The following is a 17,684-nucleotide window of genomic DNA, read 5'->3' as shown; positions in this document are numbered from 1 at the left end:
TCGCTCTGGGAGATTCCCGCCAGACACAGAGGGACTCTGACTTCCCATTCTTGTGGCATGAGTTTCCCCTTATAACAATTAAAAATATAATTGTTTATCTTTAAGCTGGCCTGGTTATTTCCCGAATCGAGCTAAATTCTACAGCTCAGTGGTAAATGTGGGTGCTCTTGGATTCACTCAACAACATCACTCAAAAAGAAATGCTTTGTCAGGGGGTGGTGGCTCACACCTTTAATCCCAGGACTCAGGGGGCAGAAGCAGGTGGATTTCTTAGTTTGAGGCCAGCCTGGTTTACAGAGTGAGTTCCAGAACAGCCAAGGCTATAGAGAAACCCTATCTTGTGGGGGCAGTGGGGGGAATGAAAGAGAGAAATACATGACCTTTAATTATGCGTGTATGCATGTGTGTGTGTGTTGGTATGTGTGCAGACACACTGTGTGTAGCTACATAAACACATGGGTACATGAAGTAGTGAAGACCAGATGAGTGCCCCAAGTGTTAGTTCTCAGTCATCCATCATAGTTTTTGAGGCGGGGTCTCTCCCTGGTCTATACCCCACCAAGACGGCTAGTCTGGCTGTCCGGCCAATATGAAACATCTACCTACCTCCTCCTCCCCAGCGCTGGCATTAGAAGCTATGCTATGCCATACCATGCTATACCATGCTATACCTGGCTCTGTACATGGGTTCTGGGGTTCTACTCTGGGTCCCCGTGTTACAAAGTCGGCACTTTATTGACTGAAACTTCTCCACAGCCTCTCACCCTCAACTTTTAACTTTTCTGTTTGACGCGCGATGCCTGAGAATTCTGGCCTGGTCCTCCTGCTGGCACCAAGCCCAAGGGTTCCTCTCTGCCTGGCTCTCCTTCCTGAATTGTCAGGCCATTCTGACGGCTGAGAGCTAGAGAGCTGGCAAAATGTTTATCTGTTTGGACTTCGGAAATTGTGGCTATGGGAACAAAGCCCCAGCGCTGGTACTCTGAAACAACAGAAATGGACCACTCCCGTTTCTGGAGGAGTTGGCGGGCCGGGCTCTCTCTGACAGCTCTGTAGAAGAGAGAGAATTGTCCCTTGCTTACATTGGATTAGGACTTACCATAATGAGTTCCGTTTAACTTGTTGACCTCTGCCAAGTGCTTATCTCCCAGCAAGAACACAGTACTGACAGTTAGAACTTTAACATACTTTTATGTGTGTGTATACATGTTCATGCACATATGTGGGGGGAGGGTTGCATGTGGAGGCCAGAGGTCAAGGCACGGTATCTTCCTTTGTCATTTTCCATCTTATTTCTTTTCTTTTCTTTTCTTTTCTTTTCTTTTCTTTTCTTTTCTTTTGTTTTTGTTTTTCGAGACAGGGTTTCTCTGTGGCTTTGGAGCCTGTCCTGGAACTAGCTCTGTAGACCAGGCTGGTCTCGAACTCACAGAGATCCGCCTGCCTCTGCCTCCCGAGTGCTGGGATTAAAGGCATGCGCCACCATCGCCCGGCTCCATCTTATTTCTTAAGATAGGAACTCTCCCTAAATCTAATCTTACCCAACAAGATTAGGCTGGCTGACGGTAAAGCCCCAGGGACTCTCCTGTCTCTATTTTGCCAGCACTGGGGTCACGGACACACTGCCCCACTCCCAGCTTTTATGTGGGTGCTAACACTTGGTAAGCTGAGCCATCTCCCCAGCCCAAGAGGCTAACGTATCTTGGGGGTAGGGACCACGGTCCAACTCACGCTGGCCTTACATACCTCACGCCACTGCCCAGGATGCTTAGGTGTGTGGTGCACCCCTTTGGGTGAGAAAAGTGTTTAGTTGGGTACATTCCTCCCATTCCCCAAAATGCTAAAATCCAAGAGAGCAAGGGAGATTGTCCAACGCTTGGCAACTGGCAGGGCAGATTATTTGTCCCATTTATCTTTTTATGTTTATTTATTTATGCATGTGTGTGCACATGCATGCCCCAGCTCGTATGGAGGTCAGAGGTCGATTTTCAGGAGTCGATTCTCTCCTTCTCCCCTGTGGCTCCCAGGGATCAAACTCAGGAGGTTGGGCTTGGCAAAAAGGGTCTTCCGCTTGCTGAGCCATCTTGCCAACTCTGTTTCTGCCATTTAAATATCAGCATGTTCTGTTCACAGTGAGTCACTCCTGTGGGGAGAGGTAAACACACGAGCAGATAAACATACTGAGCAGTGCAGAGAATGCTTGCAAGCCCACAGATGCACTTCGTCTGGAGACAGCACTACAGGAAAAGTATGTCATTAGCCCCTTTTACAGATGGGGAATTCAGAGTCGATCTTCTCTAAGGCTGCCTCGCAGGAACTTAACCCTGAACTGTCTGGTTTAATGCCAGTGAGAGGTGCCCTGGGAAGAAGGCGTGGAGTAAGGGAGGAAGAATCCATTGTGTCTCAAGGTTTGAGAGGGTAGAGGTGATCGTGGTAGGGAAGGCCTGGCAGACGTAATGGTGGGATTTGACTGGTGCTCCTCACATCTCCATGAACCGGAAAGTAGAGAAAGGAGAAGTCAACCTTTGTCTGGTTTCTTTTTCTCCTCAGACTCAGTGCCGGGGCCCAGCCCTTGGGAGAGTGCCACTAACATTCAGGGTGGGTCTTCTTCCTCTGTTAGACCTAACCTCTCTGGAAATGTCTGGAACCTGGGCCCAGGGGTGTGTCTCCCAGGTGACTCCAAATCCAGGCAAATTGATAACAAAGATGAGCCAGGACGAGATGTAAAGCCACAGAGTATTCACACTGGACCAAGGACAAACAGCAGGAGATGGGACCTGGCAGAAAAAGATACTTGCTCTCCAAGGACTCCGGTGAGTGGTCCTGAAGTCAGCAATGGAAGGACAGCCTGAGAACTTTTTGAGGTCAGAGCTTATAAGTTAAGGATGGAAACCCAAAATAGCAAGAGCCACTGTTTATTGAGCATTATATATCCCAGGCTCTGTGCCATGTGCTTCATAATAGCTGACATGCCTGAAATGCAGGCTCTTGTGCAATAATAGACTTACATGCAAATCTAACAGTGATGCATAGAAATCTTAAATCCTTTAACCTTGCCACAGACTTAAAAGCTACCTACACTATCAGCAACTCTAGGTTACAAGGTAGGAAGGAAGCCCAGAGAGGTTAACTCGTTCAAGGTCACATAACTGGAAAATTATACAACAAACATTTCCCTCCCCCTTCATACCAGCCCACAAGATGAGAATTACTGCTCTCACCTACAGCAGTAGAGGCTGGAGTCCAGAGACGCCAAGTAACAAACCCGAGATCACACAGCAGGTACGTGACAGAGCCTAGACTTAAATCAGGGTGTACACTAATGAAGTACTACTTCTAGAAATGTATTGAAGCCGAGCCAGAGCCCCAGCATGGAGAGCTCTGGATTGCCGTCATTAGTGAGGTGTCTGTGTGCCCCAATACACAGACAGGTGCACAGAGGGTCCATCTTTGCCAGCACCAAGAAGGCCAGGTTGGAGTGCATGGGCTGAACAGGGGATTACATCCTTAGCCCTCCGCTAGATGAGATGCCCGGGTACCAACACACATGCTTTTGGATCTCACTGTGTTTATTTTTGTTCCGTTAGGCTACACTAAAACGTGAAAAATAGTAATAATAGTAGAGTATGATGATTAAGGAATTCACACGCTTTCCCTCACACCAGACCAATGTGATGAGAAAACAGACACCACCACGTACAGAAAGCCCGCTCAGCCGAAAGCTCGCTTCCTGCCAGGGCCAAGGCTCTCCCCTGTCTTCCCCAGTGCTTCTCCATCTTAGGCAGGCATCTGAGACTTGTGAAGCTACAGAGTGCTGGGACTCGCACCAGAGATTCCAGCTCAGTGTCCGTGGGGGCCTGTGTGTCCGTCTCTAGGCAGTTCCCAGGTTTGGTTGGTGCGTTGAGGCTGGAAACCCAGGCTCAAAGGGACTTGAAGAACTCCTGGGAGACAGACCTTTTAATGACGGCACCAGACTCTGGCCTCTGACCCCTCTCTGGCAGCCAGGGCAAACACCAGACTGAACTGGATGGCTACATTGTCTCTAGACAGTAAGACACACACACACACACACACACACGCACGCACGCACACGAATTCATCCATCTCCTAGAGCAACCCTCACTGCCTGCAAACCTTGGCAAAGTGACTCACCTTCTGACAACTTCACTTTGGACATCTATAAAATAGGCTGATCAAGAGTGCTTACTTGCTAGAATTGGTTTAAGGGACTGCTCAGCATATAAAAACCTCCTGCCCACTGTTTGACACAGGCATTAGCAAATGCATCCCATGCCAAAGCCATTACTACTCATGCCCTAAGCCAGGGCGCAAGATTCAGAAGAGAAAAATCCAGAGCCGTGTCAAAGGGACACAGCTGGGATCATGAGAGAAGCACTCCCATAGGGAGGCGGTGTAGGAACTCTCTCCCAGAGGGGCTATAAACTAATGTCTAACCTGTCTTCTTAGGATTAGGGTTTCTTTTTAAAAAAAATGTATTTATTTATTTATTTTTGGTTTTTAGAGACAGGGTTTCTCTGTGTAACAGCCCTGGCTGTCCTGAGACAAGCTCTGTAGACCAGGCTGGCCTTGAACTCACAGAGATTCACCTGCTTCTTCTCCTGGCATCTATCTTAGGGTTTCCTCCTCCATTGCTGACTGACCCACATATGGTTCCTCATCCATGGGTCTCCTGTTAACTGATTGATCAGCACCTTAGAGATGGGAGTCAGGTGATGGACACTAGGCAGTGATCCCCTGTTAAGGCAATGTCCATCTTAAGCTTATAATTGTACTAATGTCCCCGAGAGACCCTGGGTCCTTTGGACCAGCACGGGTCACTCAACTGGCAGCCTGAGAGTCCTCAGTCACATGCCCCCCCCTCTCTGCCATTTATCTGGGGTGTATTGTCCTCAGGGTAGAGTGGAGATAACACGACTATTTTTACCGTGTGGGGTTGGGGTAGTGAGGAAAGAGGTGACCATGTGGTATGGCTGGAATCTTGGCGCTCCCCTCCCCAGTTCACCAATACCTGCTGTGAGGATGTGAGGCCTTCGGGAAGGGACCCCCTCATGAATGGATGAGCCCCTTTATGAGGCTTATCTTTTCTGCCACACAAGGACACAGCGAAGGTGCCATCGTGTGACTGGTGCTGGGGCTTAAAGCCAGGGCCTGCAGCACATGAGGCCATGCTCTCTGCCCGTGCGCTCCTCTCTGCCTTTACAATACGATAGGTGGGTTGGCCAATTAGCAGTACAGTCCGGCACACCCTAGGGACGCTACATTCTATAAAGGCCTTCTAAAGTATATTATATCTCTTTTCCATTTCAATGTCAATATGAAGAGATTGAGTTTTATATCTTTTCTCCTTTTTGATATCAGATACGTTGAATGCATTTTCTGACATTTTTTCCCCCTAGACATAAGATTTCAGTTTTGGGCCATTCGGATTCTAAGTACAGTGTCAACCTGGGAAATTAAACAAAATTCTAATAAAAAATAAGAAAAGATCCATCAGGGATTCGGGAGGCAGTGGCTGTAACTGAATAATGTTCTCTCTTGGAATTCTAGGCAAAGGTTTCTTCCTACTTTCTGTGTTTTGAGAATTCTAAAACTTAGGCAAATTTCATCTTCTTTGGTCTCCTTTCTTGTCAACAAATAAGGAATTACAGACTTTCTTCTGTCCTTGTTGACCTGAGCACTAAACAGGGAGTCCTTCAAAAATTACTTCCCTCTCCACGTTCGCACTGTAATGGGCTGCCAGTTTGGGGGGGGAGTGGAGACTTATTATTAATTATAAAAGCTTGGCCTTACCTTAGGCTTGTCCCGTTAACTCTTATAATATAAATTAGCCCATATCTTTTCATCTACTTTGTTTTACGTGGCGTGGCTACCTTTACTCTCTATTGCCCTTCCTGCTTCCTCAACGTCTGGCTGGAGACTCGCCTTTCTTCTTCCCAGAGCTCCCTGTCCGTATAAATGCCACCTAACCTCTTCCTGCCTGGCTAACAGCCATTCAGCTCTTTTTTTTTTTTTTTTTTTTTCGAGACAGGGTTTCTCCGTAGCTTTTTTGGTTCTGGTCCTGGAATTAGCTCTTGTAGACCAGGCTGGCCTCGAACTCACAGAGATCCGCCTGCCTCTGCCTCCCAAGTGCTGGAATTAAAGGCTTGCGCCACCACTGCCCGGCTCCATTCAGCTCTTTATGAAGCCGGTCATAGTGACACATTCTCACACAGTGTAAAGGAATATTCTACGACACTCCATCCCCTTCTCTCTGACGCTGGTCATCTTGGAAACTCTCAGAGCTCTGGTACTCTCCACTAATCTCTCTCCACATCACTTTAGGGCAGTGGTCCTCAACCTGTGGATTGTGGCCCCTACAGGCCAGTTGGTGACAATGAAAATGCATTCTGCACATCAGATTTTTACATTACAATTCATAACAGTAGCAGAATCACATTTATGAAGTAGCAACAAAAATAATTTTATGGTTGGGGACACCACAATATGAGGAACTGTATTAAAGGGTCGTAGCCTTAGGGAGGTTGAGAACTGCTGCCTTGGGGGCTCTGGAGTGAGACTGTAGCTTTTCTGGGACAGCCGAGTGTCCCTGATGTCATGCTATGAAAGGAATCACAGACATTGGATGAGGAGAGTGTTTTCAGGCCTGCAGTTGTTGCTTCTCTACTTCTTGGTTCGAGAACCAGGTGAATTCCACATCTGGAAACTATATAACCTGAAGCTTCAGCTTTCTGAGTTTCTGCTTTCTCCACTAGGTCTTCAGAGGGGTGTTGAGAAGAATGCTCTAGAACAACCAAGTGCTGTCACCTGAGGACTAGCCCCAGGTGCTACAAGGCCAAAAGGAAAGAGGTAGACAGATGGCGGAATGCACAGAGTACAATTTGGTGGATGCTCACCGAAACGTGGCCCTGCAAAGCAACAAGACTAAGTTGGAGTCTCACAATTTGGGTCAAAAAGAGAGGCATATTTATGGGTTAGGATGGAAGTGACTCCTTGCTGGATGGAATGTCCTCGGATTAGCTCAAGCTAGCATCCGAGTCAGATACATGCCTGGAGCCAGGGTTTGGTTGTAAAGTACCACATACCACTTTAAGAGTTTTGCCTATTTATCATTTATTGGACAACTTTGCAGGTAATACCAGCTAGGGCTACCCTGGGGTAATCATGGTGGATATGACTTAAGAGTCATGTCCAGCTGAATACATGCAGAGAGTAAGTAAGAAGATGGATACGAAACACTACATAAAACATGTTCCAATCGTATCAGATGTTGCTAACTTTGAGCCCTGGGTGGATTTCTGCTGCATTATGGGCTGGATCCGGTCTGGAGTTCTCTGTGCCCAACAGATGCTCATCTGAGTCTGGGTGCAGCTCTTGTGTTCAGTAGGTATGGTCTGGGGATAATTTGGAAACACTGGCTATTAGTGTCCAGACAGAAATCCCAGCAGCCTATCCCTCCATCTCAGAGGCTGATCCCAGAAGTCGGAGTCACAGAAAGTACTCTAGAGTCCCTGGGCTCACTCTCTGGGCCAGGAGTTCTTCAAATATTTTCCCCTATATATGTGATCTATCGAAATTATTACACTGTTATTTATTACGTCAGTCGGGGCTTGGAATGGAGCTGAAGGATCCACATCTAGGTTCACTTCTATTCGTATTCCAACATACAGCTTCCTCCAGAATAAGGGAGGGAGGAGGGAGGGAGAGAGAGAGAGAGAGAGAGAGAGAGAGAGAGAGAGAGAGAGAGAGCTTTATTACATAATCACTTCTCCTATATTTTATGGGCCGGAAAGGCAAACCTGATAAAGTGTGTGTGGGGATTACACAGGGGCACTCACACTGGGAGGCAAAAGTCATCAGGGGCCATTCTGAATGCTACTCACCATGGGAACCATTTACATATGGTGAAATTCACAGATGACGGGTTATGGTTTGTTTGATCAGCTTTAACAACTGGACATTGTAACCAAGACAAAGGGGAAAGAGAGGGAAGAAGGAAGAAAAGGAAGGGAGGGAAGGAGGAAAGAAAAGAGAAAAGGAGGGATGAAGGAAGAAGTGAGGAAGGAAAGAAAGAAGGAAGGATCGATGTTCAGGTCCCAGTTTTGAAACTGAGAGTCTAGATCAGGCAGTCCTTGTACTTGGCAAGGAGCTCGTGGCCAAGGGCATGGCAATATCAGAACGCTGGCAGAAGGGATCACACGGCAAGTCAGGAAGCCGGAGGGATTCAGGGCTGGGTCCGTTCTCCTTCTAGTTCCTTCTTGGGAGAGAACCCTTTCCACAAGAGCAGCCTGAGTCCCTTCTGAGGGGGAGGCCCTATGTCATAGCTGCTTTCTCTGCACCTCACCACTTAAAGTTTCCACCTCCTCAACATCCACAGTGGGGACCAAGCTTCCAGTACTCAAGCCTCTGGAGGGCACACTGAAGCCACACCCAAACCACAGCACATCCTATTGCTTCGCTCATATTCCACCGGCCACATCAGCCGATACAGTGCAGGATGTAACTTCCCATGGGAGAGGATGTCAGGAGGCAGAGGTCACTGGGCGCTGTCTTGAAGGCCTGCAAGCAGAGACCAGGAATCTCTCCTCTGCTTCCCTCGGTGAACCCCACCAGCATGATAAAATAGGGTGGTATTGTGGGACAAAGTTTCCAGGGGTCTAGATTGCTGGAAGGAAGCCAATTGTGTTATCCATCCGGTTTGAGGTGCCTGCCACCAGAGGGCATCTCATGTCATCTCATGTCTGTTGAGTGACAGGCTTCACTTGCCCACAGCCCTGGTGCTACTAGGACAGAGGAAAGGCATGAGACAGGAAGGTCAGGCCTGTGACGAGCCGGCAAGTGGGCAAGGGAAGGCAGAAAGCTGGATTTTTGCCCTGGGTTGGGGGCTACAGAGGAGATGTGATGGAAGCAGCTGGATCACCGGGAGGGAAGTGAGGCGAGAACCAGAGAGAGGCCATGAGCAAAGGGAGGGTGTTTAGTACCCAGCCCTGATCAGCTTGGCCTTTGAGGTGGTTCTACTCCCACCTCCAGTACACACACACACACACACACACACACACATACATTCACACACATACATTCACATACATACATGCACACATACACATTCACATACTTGTACTCAGACACATACAAAACATACATGCACATACACATACACCACACACACATACATTCACACATATACACACTAACACAAATATCCACACACATACATACACGCACACACACATATACACACATACATATACTCTTACACATCCACACACTCATACATACGTGCACACATACACCACACACACACACAAACACTCTCAACAACACAAGGGTAGGGATATGACTCAGTTGGTGGACTGCTTACCTGGCATGCACAGATCCCTCGGTTTGAGCCCCAGCAGGAAATGGAGGCAGGAGGATCCGAAGTTTAAGGTTATCCTTGTCTACATAGTTTGAGGCCAGCCTGGGTGACCTGTCTCAAAAACAAAACAAGCAAAAGAAAAAAGAAGCCAGCAACAGAGTCATCTAGCAAGCTGCGAAGGGAGAAGGACAAGATGGGGAGAGGGGAACCCAGGGAAAACTATCCTTTCTTTTGGTCTTATTTGCCAGAGGGCAGGGGTCATCGACAGAGCGGACCACACCCACTTCCCTTTCGGCCCCCTGGACTTTGAATCCAACTAGAGACTGACCTTTGAAAATGTAAAGCCCACGTTGATCCCTTCAACAAGACATTGCACAGGCTATGCCACTAGAAGCCACTGAGAAGTTCAGAACCGTCTGGAAGTCTTGAGGGGGCCAAATGCCCATCAACAAAGGAGAGATGACAGATTATTGTGAAAATATTTTAAAGAAAATAACTGTTTGAGAGCCAGCGGGATGGTTGAGATGTCCTCAAAGTTTGATAGCCTGAGTTCGATCCCAGAGCCCAAACGGTTGAAAGACAGAACCAGCTCTTGCAAGCTGTCCTCCACCTGCACACCAGGTACATGCTGTACACCCAAAACTGCACACACAAAAATAAACACATACAAATGAAGATTTAAAAGTAGTAACATAATAGAAAGGAGGTGGAGAGCCGGCTCAGCAGTTAAGAGCCCTTGTTGCTCTTCTAGAGCACCTGGTTTGGTTCCCAGCACCAACGGATATAGGGTGACCCACAACCACCTGTAACTCCTGCCCTGAAAGTTTCAGTGCCCTCTTCTGGCCTCTGAGGGTGCTTGCATTCCAGTGGCATACAATTGTATGCATACATATAAATAAAAATAAACCTTTAAAAAATTTTTTTTAAGAAAGAAAGTGAAAGAACCTGTTTGAGAAGCTGGGTGGTGGTGGAGCTCGCCTTTAATCCCAGCACTCAGGAGGCAGAGGCAGGAGGTTCTCTGTGAGTTCAAGGCCATCCTGGTCTACAGAGCTACTAGTTCCAGGCCAGCTAGGGCTGTTATACAGAGGAACCCTGGAAGAGATGGTGCACTTCTGTAATCCCAGAACTCAGGAATGCTGCAAGTCTGAGATTTGCTTAGTGGGTTCTAGGCCAACCTGAGTTACATAATGAGACCCCGTAGCAATAAAATAAGCAGCCATCAAGCAATTGAATAAATGAAAGGAATGAACTGAAACTTTGTTAACCACAAGGTCTAAGAGCCCTCTGCTCAGTGGCTTGCCTTCTCCTTCAAACGAATCCCCTGCCTCAGGAACCACGGCATTGTGCCCCCCCCCCCCCCAGTCAGAGCTCTTCCCGTCCACTGTCCCAAGCTGTCTTGTCCTCTTCGAGGAGAACTTCGGGTGCATTCCACAGGGGTTTCCTCACAGGCTGGGTTCCACGAGTGGACTGTCCCCCCGCAGGGTACAGACTCCTGTTCTGACAGGACCCGTTGCTTGGCTCAGCCGCAGTCAAGTTCCTATAACTTCTGCTAGTCTCAAGTGTGAACTTCCCTGGAAAACCCAGTTTCAGGAAAGAACCCTAAGTCACTAAGAACTTCCTTCTCGCCAAGATCTGCGAGTCCTTGATCAGTTCCTCTTCCTCCAACACCCTGCTGTCTGATCCTGCTGCCCAGTGTTTCAGCAAGACTCCTGTTAGGTCAGTTGTGAAGGAGTCCCTCTTACCTCTGAGGTTTCCTCTTGGTAATTTTCCATCTACCAGCCCCACCTTGCTCCTGGTAGAAGCGCATTCGCTTCTCTGCTCTGTTGGGAATTGAGCCTGATCTCTGCTCCATACACCATCCCACCCCTATCCCCCCAGCTCCCCCACCTCCCCACCTCCCCACACACTTGCAGCATTCCACCACGATGGTCCCTTTACCTATCACAGTGGTCCCGGACAAAGATGGCTTTGCCAAATGCTATTGAATAAGCCTTTGTTTAACAGTTGCTGCCCATGCTATGAGGGTGCTTTAGTTTTATTCTGATTGCACACGTGTGCATGCAGGTAGGAGTGGGTGGGGCTGACAGCTTTTATAGAACTCCAAGTTTGGCCACAGTGACCTCAAAACGGTAGTGAATGGCTTCAATTGTTCAAGACGCCTGAGCTTAGTCAGTTCTTGAGAAAACCACATCTCATTGCTGCGGTTTGGGTGACAACGGGACAGGAAGTATACTCCACAAATTGGAAAGACCCACCAGGTCAGGTGGGCACAAAAGGAGGCATGCTCCCTGCCATGTGAGAACAAGTTGGCCTGTGGTGGCAGCTGGAGCCCAAAGTCTACAAATCTCTAGGATCCCATGTCCTACACTCCAGTGACCAAGATAAGTAGATCTTGGCCACTGGGCAAGAGCATCCTGGCAGCTTGTTTGTTCCAACCCCAGTTAGAGAGAGATCAGTTAGGACAGAAGACTGAACTTCGCTATAGTAATGGACAGAACTGGGTGTGGTGGTGTACTTCAGAGTTCCCAGCATTGGAGAGGTGGAGGGAAGAAGGTCAGGAGTTCAAGGTCATTCTTAGCCACGTAGCAAGTTCTGGGCCAGATTGGGCTACACAGGATCATGTGTCAACAACACCAACAAACTAAAATCCCTGCTTGTGCTTTATGGCCGTGTTCTTTGACAAAGAGCCTCTGCTCACCAAGGTCTCTCAGGGACTTCAGCTCGTGGGGCTTCTGTGACTGCTGGGGGAGGGTAAAGAAGACACAGGAATCCTCCCCTGGGGTTCTAATCTGAAGTCACACTACGCCTCTGCTCCCGTTGCATTGGCCAAAGGAAGCCGTAGGCCCTCACCAAAGTTCAGCAGAAAGGGAACACACGATTGTCCCATCAGGACAGACAGCAAATATTTGTGAAAAATGGAACTGGCTACCCCAAAAAAACAAACGTGACAGCAGGTTTCACTTGCTATGTAACTTTTAAACAAGCCACTTGTCCACACTGAGCCTCAGTGTCCCAGTGCATAAAAGGATAACTAGTTGTGAAGGTTAGGTCTCCTAGCCAAATGGGACCCAATCTACAACCACCTAGGAAGAGACTCTCAACGAGGGCTCTCTATGGGGCCTGTCTTGATTGCACTCATTGGTATGGGAGGACCCAGACCCCTGTGGGTGGCGCCATCTCCCCGAGGTTGGGTCCTGAACTGAGAAAGGGTGGAAAGAGTGAGCTGAGCTTACTCTGCTCTTGACTGTGACGCATCCGGGTGCTTTGAGTTCCTGTCGCCTTAACTTTCCTGCTGGAATGGACTGGAACCCAGAAGTGTGAGCCAGGCAGGACAAACCTGTTCCCTCCTCCTTTGCTTTGTCAGGGTATTTTCGCCTAGCAACAGGGCCTGGAACTAGGACACTAGTGCTGAAACCACAGGTGACTCGGTGACATCAGGTGCGGGGGGGGGGGGGGGGGGGGGGGGGGGGGGGGGGGGGGGGGGACCGAGGTCGCTACAAACACTCAGTAAAAGAATAACTTTATAAAATTAAACTCTGCTGAACTTTGCCATACGAAAGCCCCGACACCTTCTTAAGCTGACACCGGTCCATTGTTAAAGGTCACCGGCTTTTCATTCCAAGGGGGCTCTGGTAGTGGTCGTCTCCGCCTCTGGCCGCTGGGAAGCTGCACGGTAGCCTGAGTACTCGCTGCTGCTCCCATGAAGTCCCCCTCGGTGGGAAGAAACGCCGCCTGGGCGGCTCCGACGGCAGCAGCGCGGCAGCAAGCCCTGCTTTGACTAGTCAACCGTGACAGCATGTGACCGGTGCCACTTCCAGCCAGAGCTCTGTGGACCGGCGTAAAACCTCAGCTTTGTCCTTTTCCAGTGCGGTGCGGGTAACTGTTCAACACCCAGCTCTTCCACAGCAAAGTGGAAGATCTGCCAAAGTCCAGAGCGCAGATGCTCTCGGCATGGCTCATTTAAGCCGTCAATAAAACAGCAGCAGCAGGGCACTGAGAAGAAACGTATGGAGCGGTGACCAGGAGTGAGGGTGAGCGATCCCTTCAGTCATGGACCGATCAGGAATGAGAGCCAGCTTCTTCAGGCGTGGACCCCCCCCCCCTACACACACACATCAGCCCCGTTCCAGAAGCTGTTCCCTCAGTCTGAATTCCTGACACACGATGGAACCATAACTAATCACAGTGTACACTTAACCCTCTCTGATCTGTGGACCACTGCTTTAGCTGTCTCTCTCTTTCCGGCTTTGGTAACACTCCTTCATCATTGCGATCTAGATAGATGAACATCTATCTGGCTTGCTTGGCATCAAGCTATAGTCTTTACTATTGATCTTGATCAGTTGATCAGAATGAACTAATAAATTAGAGGCAGAAGATCCGGTCGAGACAGCTGTGCTTTGGGGAGGTTATTCATAGTCTGAGGTAGCAAACACCTATGAGCAGAAGGGCATAATAAGCCACGGTGAGCGCAAAGGAAGAAAGGGTGAGCTTTGGGAGTCGGAGCATCAGGACAACTAACTCGAACACAAGGCTGTGTGTCAAGAGCCTAGAGAGCCTCAGAGAAAAGCCAGTCAGAATTCATATTGAACAGAGTGGTGCCTGCCTATAATCCCAGCACTCAGGAAGCAGAGGCAGGGGGACTGCTTCGAGTTTGAGATTTGTCTGGTCTACAAGGAGTTCCAGTGAGGCCCTATCTAAAAATGAAAACAAAACACGTGATAAACAATGTCTCTATGTGCATCAGGGGAGATAGCTCTGTGGGTAAAAACGCTTGCCACACAAGGGTGAGAACCTGAGTTTGAACCCTCAAAACCCATGGAAAGCCAGACACAGTATTTACACCTGTAATTCCCAGCAGTCCCTATGGAAGATGGGAATTCCTGGAAGCTTACAAGGTCACCCAGGTTGGTGTTGGGAACTGGAAGAAACAAGAGACCCTGTTAGTAAGGACCAACCCACAGGGTGTCCCCTGAGCTCCACGGGCATGCCATGGCATAAACACACACACACACACACACACACACACACACACACAGAGAGAGAGAGAGAGAGAGAGAGAGAGAGAGAGAGAGAGAGAGAGAAATTTTAAAAAGTAATCAATCAAGGAGTCAAGCAAGCTTTAAAGGATGAGTAGGAATTTTCTAGACGGAAAAGGCAACAGTGGATGGAGTAAATTGTCAGGCTTTCCTCTGCGATCATCCCTGGAACCCTATGCTCAGACATCTCTTTTTGACAGGAAGTCAAGAAGAGGGTGTCTGCTCCCCAGGGACCAGAGTTACAAGTAGGAATGAGTTGCCACATGGGTCTACAAGAACATCAAGCGCTCTTAACCACGGAGACATCTCTCCGGCCCCAAGTTTCCTTAATTTTTAAACTTTGCTTAATCTCTAAGCTTTGTTATAAGCTTCATCCTTCAAGCAATCCAACTTAAAGTCACAGAATCATATATACAGACATTATAAAGAAATCATGACTTTTCATACAAATATATAATGTGTTTTTATTGTATTCACCCATCCACGTTGGTTTGTTGTTTTGTTTTGTTCTTTTAAGACAGACCCTCATTCTAGTCCAGGTTGGCCTTGAATTCATGACAATTCTTCTGCTGCAGCCTCCCTAGTACTGGGATTACAGGCATGTGTTACCATACCTAGCTTTATTTGTCCAGTTAGTTAGTTAGTTAGTTGGCAGAAATCGAACCCAGGACCTCACACATGCAGGACAATCCCTCTACCATTGAGCTATGTCCTCAGTCCTCTTTTACTTTTACTTTAAAAAAAAATCTTGAGCTGGGCATGGTGGCGCATGCCTTTAATCCCAGCACCCAGGAGGCAGAGGCAGGCGGATCTCTGTGAGTTCGAGGCCAGCCTGGTCTATAGGGGTGGGGAAGTTCCAGGACAGCCAGAGCTACACAGAGAAACTCTGTCTCAAAAATAAGTAAATAAATAAATAACCTTTTGTGTTTGTTCATTTGCTGTTGTTTTGATATAAGTCTAATTTATCAAACCTTGCACAGGACTTCTCTTTGAGTCTTTTGACTCTCCCTTGTGGTCGCAAGACCGCTGTTGCATTCACACACACACACACACACACACACACACACACACACCACCCAAAGACAGACATTTCTCCTCAGCACCTCTCTGTCTCTGTCTCTCTGTCTCTCTGTCTCTCTGTCTCTCTGTCTCTCTGTCTCTCTCTCTGTCTCTCTGTCTCTCTCTCTCTCTCTCTCTCTCTCTCTCTCTCTCTCTCTGTGTCTCTCGCTCTCTCTTCCCCGAGAAAGGGTTTGTCATTGTAGCATTGGCTGTCCTGGAACATGCTCTGTAGAGCAGGAAGACCTCGAACTCAGAGATCCACCTGCCTCTGCCTCCTGAGTGCTGGGACTAAAGGCGAGAGCCACCATCAGCACCNCTCAGTGCCACCCTCCCCCTCTCTCTCTCTCTCTCTCTCTCTCTCTCTCTCTCTCTCTCTCTCTCTCTCTCTCTCTCTTTAACTGTAAAGCAAAACCTTTCCCCATTATCCCTTGGAAGAAATTCCCCCAAGGACCCAGCTGATCATGTTTTTCCTTCTTTACCCTCTCAGGATGTAACTCTAGCCAGACTGATTTTCTGGCTTTGCACCAGTCAGGCTGCTTGGTGTCCAACCTAAACAGTAGAGAATTCTCAACGATGTGGGGTTCTCATGAACTACAAGCCCAAGTAGGAACTGAAAGCAAAAATGCAGTCAAAGTGCTTACATAGGCCACTGGCTACTGGCTATTACTGAACCTTCACCTCCTCCACGTAGGCACAACCCCTGTATGGCTCTCTTTCAAGGGTCAAAGTCATGGGCAGAAACATCCTGGTGGCCACGAGGGCCTGTGCTCACTCTCCTGTTGCAAAATTCTTTCTTATCCACTTGTTTTTGTTTGTTTTGTTTTGTTTTGCATGGAGCCCTGACTGACCTCAGACTTGCTGCCATCCTCCAGCCTCAGCCGTGCCCCTGGAAGAGCTAGGATTACAAGTGCGCTCCACCACACCTAACTACTGCCCTTACCACGTCAGCAGAGGGAAAGTCACTTTGTTTTCTACCAAGTTTCTAGTGATGGAGGAGTCCCACAATAGGAAGAGGCACCTCTCCTGGGGACCATGTTTCCTCTTAACTTTCCACAGTCTCTTTTGTCTTTTATTATATTATTATTATTATTTTATTTATAGTGTATAGTATGAGCACCCATATGCACATGTGGAGGTCAAAGGACAACTTGGTGGAACTGGTTCTCTCCTTCCACCTTCAAGTGGGCTCTGGGAAGCAAGCACAATCGCCAGGTTTGCACAAATGTGCACATTTACCCACTGAACGATCTCGCTGGCCCTGTTGTCTATTATTTTTGTGGGCGGTGCATGTGCATAGTTGGCTCTCTCCTGCCACCTTTCTACAGGCTCTCAGAACTGAACCCGGATGGTCAGGCCTGTGGAGGGCACTTTCTCGCCAGCATCTCGCGTGCCTTTAGAATTCTGAACACTGTTTCCTTTGGAATAAGCTTCTTTCGCTGTACAAATCTTCCTTAGCTTCCCAGCACATAAATGAAACCTCACCTGAGATCTGGGCTAGCGGTCCCTGCGCTGTATTCTCTTCCAAGCCTGCACTTCGCCCAGCATAGCTTCATTCCTTGTCGTCTTTGTTGTTTGGTTTTGAGTCGGAACCTAGAATGGCCGGCTGGCTTTTAGTTCCTTATGCAGCTAAGGGTGACCATGAACTCCTGCTCAGCCTGTGTCTGCTTTTGATGTCTTAAGATTAGGGGCATGCAATAAGCTGTCTGGCTTTTTACATCTTTTAGTCACTAATATAAAGCTTCTTTTTAAAAAATAAAATTGCACACATTTCCATATGGTCATCTGTACTTCCATAACTTTACTTTTAGTTTTTGAGATAGGGTCTCACTATGTAGCCTGGTTGGCCTAGAAGTGAACTCACAGAGCTAGCTGTACCTGCCTCTGCCCCCACTCCCATCAAAGCTAGGGACCATCATGCCTAGCTAATTTTTATTTGTTTATCAATTAATTAATTTGGTTTTCAAGACAGGGTTTCTCTGTGTAGCCCTGGCTGTCCTGGAACTCACTCTGTAGACCAGACTGGCCTAGAAATCAGAGGTCTCCCTGCCTCTGCCTCCTGAGTGCTGGGACTAAAGGTTGCACCACCACTGTTTGGCCTATTTTTATTTTAATTTTTTTTTATTTTAGGCTAAAGAGGTAGCTTAGAGGCCAAGAGCTCTGGCTGCTCTTCCAGAGGACCTAGGTTCAGTTTCCAGCACCTACGTGGCAGCTTACAA

This window comes from Alexandromys fortis, unplaced genomic scaffold (assembly GCF_014885135.2).
Source record: "Alexandromys fortis isolate MF-2015 unplaced genomic scaffold, M_Fortis_MF-2015_v1.1 scaffold_26, whole genome shotgun sequence".
Lineage (NCBI taxonomy): Eukaryota > Metazoa > Chordata > Mammalia > Rodentia > Cricetidae > Alexandromys > Alexandromys fortis.
Note: the sequence above shows the minus strand (reverse complement) of the source record.